An 8,552-nucleotide genomic window follows, 5' to 3' on the forward strand; every position below is an offset into this window, starting at 1 on the left:
TATTCATTTGGTGTCGGAACCCGAGGTTTCTCCTACTTGCTTCTGTTCTTCATGTAGGATTGCTTCCTTTTCTCGTTGAAGAGTTCATCGAGATATCCTTATTTGAGAAGGCAATCTATTTCATTTTGAAGGACTCTACAGTCTATGGTCTTATGACCATGATCGTTGTGGAACTCGCAACAAAATTCCTGGCTTCGCTCACTTGTATCTGTTCTTATTTATTTTGGCCACCTTATTTTTTCTCCCAAAATTTGATCACCACCACTATCTTAGATGTATTAACGTTGAAGTTGTAATCAGCAAGCTTTGGCCTTAGGTGGTATTCGCTGACTTTTAATGCTTTCGGTTCTTTCCCCGCTCGATGTGAAATTGCGTTATTTATTTCGTCCATAATTGGCTTTTGTCTCCGGCTATTTTCTTGATGCGAGGGCCCGAAATAAGGTTCATATCGGACCCTAGGGTCTTGGTATCTGGTATCTTCCTACCTACACTCCATTTTTGGTCGACTGGTTATATCCCCTTGTATCTTTCTTTTCGAATCCGAAGAGTGTTAAGATATCTTCTTTTATCTGAAGTTTTGTTCTATACCTGTGATACACATCGTTCTATGTTCTCGCTCAAATTTTATGATTCACAATTTTCGATCGTACCTGTTCCCTTGGCTTCAGTGTCATTCAGAAGTTCCCCCGTTCCCGTATTTCATAGTTTAGAATTGGGGGTTTCTATGTCGGCATGAACCTTTAGAGGTGGGTTTGGCGTTGTTGCCGTAGCGCACTCGTCAGAACCTTTTATGCCTCTCCGACTTAAGCGTTCAGCTGCGTTATAATTTTTTTTATTATCGCCTCTAAACCACATCATTTATCACCCTTGCTAGTGGATCTTACCGGGGAATTCTCCTTTGAACGGGATGGCACTTTTCAGGGGATTGATCATTTGGGGTTCGTGATCCTCTAGTTTGTTCTATTCGTTGGGTCGTCGGGTTCACGAGCTAGTTATTGACTCCAGACATGGTGTTTTCCTTGCATGAGTAACCAACAAGTGAGAATAACATAAAAATTGAAAAGAAGAGTTATGACTTTGGATCAAACATTCAATTGCTAGGTCCCTACGGTGGGCGTCAAACTGTTTAATCCAAAATATAAAAATTGAATTTGTAATTTTAGGGCACTAGCAAACAAATTAATCCAAAGTGCATATAATAAAATGAAGAACAATAATGATAAATAAAACATAGTTACCATTGAGATAAAGGAATTCTTATTGAGTGTTGGCCTCGGATGTGGCTTTATTAGGATGAGTTACAACCCTTGTAAGATACAATGACAAAGATATATAGCTCCACAGAAAACTATGTCAGTACATATTGAATAGTCTAATATTTTGTGAGCATCAAGCTAGAGTTTGGACATAGATTCGGTTGGAACATGAAAAAAGGATAATTTTAGAAAATGAGATAAAAAATAATTTTTGAAATTTGAAATTGTGAAAAGAATTTAAAGTTTTGTGAGTAGAAAACTTCAAAAACTACTCTAGAGCTGTTTTTGAGATTTGAACATTTTATTTTCAAACCTGCCAAAAAATATTTAAAATTTGCCAAAAAATAGTAATATCTATAAATAAATAGAAATTTGAAAACAAAATTTGAAAAAAAGCTTCCAAATTTTATGTCCAAACGGGAGCCAGGTGTGTTTTACAGTGAGGAAAATAGGATAACGTAGGTGGGATATGGCCCTTCCGATTTTCTAGCCTATACGATGTGTATGTGATTAGTGGGGGACGAGATCCTCCCTAGTGGTAACTTCAACATCGTAACATACGCAGGACACGATCTCAGGAAGGCTCCAGGTACAACGGAGTTCGACACATATGGTGTTTAATTTGTTTTGGGTATACGCTTTACCGGTTGCTCTTGTTTCAGATCCAGATGAATGACGTTGGTCACGATTCTACTATTCTCTTGGTTTTGGCCTCCATGCTTACCAACTCTAAATCGCTTTGCTACGTGTCATCTTTTTGTTATTCCACACGATAACACTGATTTACCAATACAAAAAGCCCCATTTTGTTAGCAAATAAATGATATAATTGCCACAGTATATTCTTATTCTCGTAATGTTTTCCTTATTCATTAGTCTCCCACATGCTCCTTCTCCTCACTAGTAATACTCTTCTCCGAAAGCTTATTAACCTTTGCCATTATTGCGGAGCTCATAACCTTGAGTTGCTTTGCTGGCTTAGATTAATACTTCAGATCCAACTTCTACGAATTTTGCATTTTGTTTCCTTGATAACATTTGTAATTGCACTTTGAGTTTGAGATCAAACGACTAGAAAATTCTTTCTCTATATCGCTCCTCTCCTTTGAATATTCTCGATTTCACCTGTGTTCAATTCCGTCTGATTCCTTCCATTTCTTTTGTTCTTAACATGGTATCAGAGCAAACCTGGTTAATTTCGGGAGGATCTACGGTTTTGTTGTTCGAATTTCTGGTCTAGAACGATCATCTTTTGCACCGTTGATTTCTGCAAATTTTTGATGGTTTTTTGTTCGTCGGAGCTAGTATTTTCAGTATTGATGTCGATTTTGTCTTCAATTGTGCCGATGATGCAAAGTTCATTTGGAATTTCAAGCTTCGCGACTAACTCAATTTTAGGGTTTTTTTTTTGCGCAACTGGTGATATTTCTTCTCTAATTTTGCACATTTTGATACATATTTTGTGTGATTGCTGCTTTCTTATGGTAATTTCATAATCATGGCTATCGATTCTCAAATGCCTGTTGTACCTGAACTTTCGACTACAAATTCAAACCCTAACCTCGATCCTTTTCATCCCTTATACCTTCACCCTTCTGATACTCCGGGTACAGTGTTAGTTTCTGTTCCTTTTGCTGGGATAGGATATGGAGATGGAAAGAGAGTATGATTATCTCACTTTCAGCTAAAAACAAACTCCATGTTATCAATGGTTCCATACCTAAACCTGCACCTATCTCAGCACTCTATCCTCATTGGGAGAGATGCAATAACATGGTTAAAGCTTGGATTATGAACGCATTATCCAAAGACATATCCAAGACTATATTATATTATAAAACTGCTAACGAGGCTTGGGATAATCTGAGGAGAGATATGGTGTTGCAAACACATCTCAATACTATAGTATTCAAAGAGCCATAGCAGCCACTACACAGGGATCTTCTGATATAGCTACGTACTTTACAAAGTTGAAGGGCTATTGGGATGAAATTGGCAACTGTACTTTTGGTAGGCCTTGCACTTGTGGTGCCTTGCCTGAGTTCATTGAGGGACAGCAACTTGTTCAATTCTTATCTGGATTGAATGAGACATATGCTACTGTGCGAAGCAACATTCTGATGATGAGTCCAGTACCATCAGTTGAAAAGGCATACTCCATTCTGATCAGAGATGAAAAGCAAAGAGAGATCAAATATGACTCTCCTATGTTCTCTTCTGATTCAGCCTCATTCCTAGCCAATTCTCCTGCTCCTCAGAATGGTCCCTCTCAAGTTAACAACTACAGAAATTATTCTCAAAGGGTGAACTTTGATACTAAGAAATCTATGATCTTCTGCAAATACTGTAAGAAGTCTGGGCACACCGTAGACAAGTGTTACAAGCTCCATGGATTCCCCTCTGATTTCAAGTTCACTAAGAATAAAAGAGTCGCAGCTTCTGTACATGTGGATTCCAACCCTGAGACTCCTCCTCTTTCTGATCCTCAAAAAGATGTTAATGCACCACATGGTTTCTCGAAGTAACAATATGCTCATATTCTGTCCCTTTTTCAGCAGGCCCAACTCCCATCTGTTGCTCCAACATCATCGTCATCTACTGCTTATGCCAATTTTGCAGGTTTGGTAAACAACACTGTTTTTAATTCTGATGGTTCATTTGCATCTAGTGCTTCTAAAGTAGATTCACTTTCTTGGATTTTGGATTCCGGGGCCACTAGTCACATGACCCCTCACAAACACCTACTTCACAATATACAACCTTTAGTCACACCTTCTCTTGTTACATTACCAAATGGATACAAAGTTAAAGTTATCTCTATAGGCTGCCTATCACTGTCTTCTACTATCATTCTGAATAATGTACTTTTGATACCTTCTTTTCAATTCAATTTAATCTCTATACATCAACTTCTTACTCAACTCAGTTGTTATGCTATTCTCACTACTATTTCCTTGTTCCTACAGGGCCCTTCTCTGAAGAGGCTGTTGGAAATTGGTAGAGTTGAGCATGGCCTATACATTCCGCATATGGGTTCTAGCAAGTCTGATTTTATTTCTGTTTCTTATTCTGATGTAAAATCTAGTGATTGTTCTTTTCATTCTATCATTAGTCCTGTTCCATCTTCCCCTGTTATTGATAGTTCAGAGCCCTCGGGGCTCCTAACCAAACACATGAACTAACTCAACAGCATCATATGAACTTATCCGTGCGATCAAGAAAATTAAGTTTCCCAACAAGTCTTCTAAAGAGGCAAGGGTCAGGAAGGAGCTCCCCAGAAGTAGGATTAAGCTTACAGTTCAGGTCTAAAGGAGCCACAACAGGGGTGCAATCAGAACAGTGGAATTCATCCAAAAGATCTTTGGTAAACTTATGTTGATTGACAAGATAGCCTTCAGCAACAGTAGAAACCTCAAGCCCCAAAAAATAGTGAACATTACCAAGATCTTTGATCCTGAATTCAGCATCCAGAAAAGGCTTCAAGGATCCTATTTCCACAATGTCATCACCAGCTAACAATATATCATCCACATATACTGCAATGATAACAGTAGAAGTGGGAGAAATTTTGGTGAAAAGAGAGTAGTCATTAAGACTAGACTGGTAACCCTTGGAGGTAAGAGCACGGGAGAGCTTGGCAAACCTTTGTCTTGATGCTTGTTTGAGACCATAAAGAGACTTTCTAAGTCGATGAAACAAGAGGAGAACCATCAGGAGAAGAACCAGAGACAGACAACCCAAGGGGAACCTTCATATACACTTCTTCAGAAAGGTCTCCATGCAGAAATGCATTGTTGACATCAAGCTGGTAAACAGTCCAGGACTTCTTGGCTGCAACAGCAAGGAGACAATTAGTAGTTGTGAACTTGACAACTGGAGAAAATGTCTCACTATAATCAATCCCATCCTGTTGAGTGTCACCCCTAACAACAAGTCTTGCTTTGTATCTCTCAATGGTCCCATCGGACCTCTGTTTGATCTTATACACCCACTTACATGGAATGACTTTCTTGCCAAGAGGAAGAGGGACAATGTCCCAAGTATAATTAGCCTCAAGAGCTTGAAACTCTTTTAACATAGCTTCCTGCCAAGCAGGATTAGAGACAGCTTGCTGATAATGTTGAGGTTCATGCATGACAGGAAGGGTTGAAGATTGAGGAACAGAGTTACAAACATAGTCCTGAAGATGAACTGGAGGGTTATGTGGTCGAGAGGATCTTCTAAGTGGAGGAGGAAAAGGTGTAACAGAAGAACTAGAAGGTAATGAAGTTGCTGTAGGAGGAAAGTGAGGAGAAGAAGGAGGAATAAAAAATCAGAGTAAGAACTTGTATCAGAAGAAGAAGAAGGAAAGAAGGTAGAAGGGGAAGATGTAGAAGGAAAAATGTGTTCAACAAAAGAAACATCTCTAGAATATAAAATAGATCTATTGTGTAAATGAAGGAGTTTGTACCCTTTCTTTCCAAAGGGATACCCCAAGAAAATACATGGGATAACTCTGGATTGGAGTTTGTCTCTATGAGGTATAGGAACAGAAGCATAGGCTAAACATCCAAAAGATCTCAAATGATCATAAGAGGGTGGTTGACCATTCAAGACCTCATAAGGAGTTTTGTTGGAGATAACAGTGGAAGGAAATCTATTAACCAGATATGTAGCTGTGAAAATACGTTCACCCCAATATTTGGTGGACAATTTGGACCGAAACAGGAGGGCTCTAGCAGTTTCCAATAGATGTCTGTATTTTCTCTCCACAACCCCATTTTGTTGTGGAGTATGAGAGCAAGTGGTCTGATGAGAGATACCCAAGGAACTGAGAAATTCACCATAGGAGGAACAAGATCCTAGTTCAAAGGCATTGTCCGTTCTAATGGTTTCAACACTACTGTTGTAATGGTTGGAAACCATGGATATAAATGCCTTAATGATGGAAAAGGCATTGCCTTTGCAAGAGAGAAGATGTGTCCAGGTGACCCTACTATAGTCATCTACAATGGTCAAAAAATGTCTGAAACCATTGTAGGTGGCAGTATGATATGGGCCCCAAAGATCAATATGAACAAGTTCAAAAGGCCTTGAAGAATGAGTAATGCTAGCAGGAAATGAATTCCTTTGTTATCTAGCCATGGGGCAAATTGGACAGACAAAAGATTGTTTAGAGGAAAATTTACAAGATAGATGTGGGATAGATATCATTTTAACAAAAGGAATATGTCCCATCCTTTGATGCCACAAAACATCATTTTTATTAAGGGAAGTAGAAGTACAAGAAGTAGGAAACCACACCAGACCTGACTTATCATTTTCAGTGCAACATCTTAGTTAGTTTTTGAATGCCCCCAGGTATCCTCACATGCAAGCTGCCTTACATGTCCTTAGGTACCTGCTTAATGATCCTGCCAAGGGGATCTTGTTCAATAGTTCTCTGGATTTCTCTCTCAAGGCTTATCCTGATTTAGATTGGGCCACCTGCTATTCTTCAAGAAAATCTGTTACTGGGTTTTTTGTTACATTGGGTGCTAGTCCAGTTTGTTGGAAGTCCAAAAAGTAGCCTACTGTGTTCTTGTCTTCTGCAGAAGCCGAATATAGGGCTTTAAGGAAGACTGTTGCTAAATTGACTTAGCTTGTTCGCCTCTTGGGTGATCTTGGTGTCCATGTGCCACAGCCTGTCCCTGTTTACTATGACAACCAAGTTGCTCTAAGCATTGCCAAGAATCCTGTGATGCATGAAAGGACCAAGCATATTGAGCTTGATTGCCACTTTGTCAGGGAGAAGCTTGGAGATGGTCTGATTGCTCTTCATTACATTTCCACTGCTTCTCAACTTGCAGACCTCTTCACCAAATCCTTATCTGGTGTTCAGCACAACAATCTGCTTTGCAAGCTGGGGGTTGTGTCACCCCACACCTTGAGGGGGGTGTTAGAATAGATGAAGGCCCAACTTAGTTTTTGTTTTCCTTGTTATGTACAGGCCCATACTATATGGCCCATTTATTTATTTGTTGTAATATCTTGTATAGGCCTAGATTATAAATAGTGAATGAACTGTAATTAGTAGGGAGACTTTATACATACAAAAAAAAATGGAAGATACCTTTCTCTGTATCGCTCCTTCCTTAGAACATTCTAGATTTCACCTGTGTTCAATTCTGTCTGATTCCTTCCATTTCTTTTGTTCTTAACATCTTTTGCTTATGTTATTATATTTATAACCATTGAGGTTAGAGTTGTTATAACTACCAAAAAGTGTTTACATGTCAGTAAATATATTTATCTTCAAAATAGTTATTTAACATCAAAATTATCAAGAAATATGAAAATAAAAGTTTGAAAAGAGAGAGAAGAAAATGACAAAGGAAATACTCACTAAAGATTACTAGATTAGCTATGGAATATTTGATGCTTCTATAGAAATTCAAACAAGTTAACTTGACGACGCGTGGACACTTTAGATACATACATTCTCAATAAATTCTAAAAATTCAAGAATAAATCTTGAAATCGTATAACAAATTGTGTCATTTACATTTTTTTTTAAATTAATGCTGAATGGTAATCACTTCTTACATAAAAATCCTTCAAATTCACAAAGCTATTTTTATTATCATTTTATTTAGGGTTTCTATTTGAAAATTATATATATCAAGTTCTCTATATATATAAAAGATAAGAAACTAAAAGAGTATACGGAAAAGAAAATCCATCATTATGTTTTAGGTGTATGTGTATCAATTTTGTTTGTGTATTGTTATAAAATAATAAAAGAACAAGAGCAATATTGCAGAGAAAGAGATAGAGGAAATTCTTATTGAATTTGGGATGAATTACAATGGAATAGAACCCTCTATTTATAGGGAGATGGTGACTTAGCCACCAAGTAATAAACCCTAGAATCTCTCTAAATATGGACATTCACCATAAATAGGATTCTATTTATAACACTCCCCCTGAATGTCTATTCAACAGATAATGTGCCTCGTTAAACCTTAACAGAAACCCAATGGGAAAAAAAATTCTAGAAAAGGAAAGAGACCATTTTTATATATTTATTTTTTTGTTATTTTTTTATTATATTTAATTATAAGATATCTATATTTATTAATCCAAATAAAGTAACCAATTAATATATATATGGTAGTTTTTTATTGTATTTTATTATTTTCTTTTTTGATATGTATTTAAATTCAAAAATAAGTAACCAATAACTAATTATAAACTAAATAACTAATTAGTAACCAATTATGCCATGTGGCATTTTTTTAGGCTGCCACTTGGCTTAAGGAGAGGGCTTTTTCCTCT

This window comes from Nicotiana attenuata, unplaced genomic scaffold (genome assembly GCF_001879085.1).
Source record: "Nicotiana attenuata strain UT unplaced genomic scaffold, NIATTr2, whole genome shotgun sequence".
NCBI lineage: Eukaryota > Viridiplantae > Streptophyta > Magnoliopsida > Solanales > Solanaceae > Nicotiana > Nicotiana attenuata.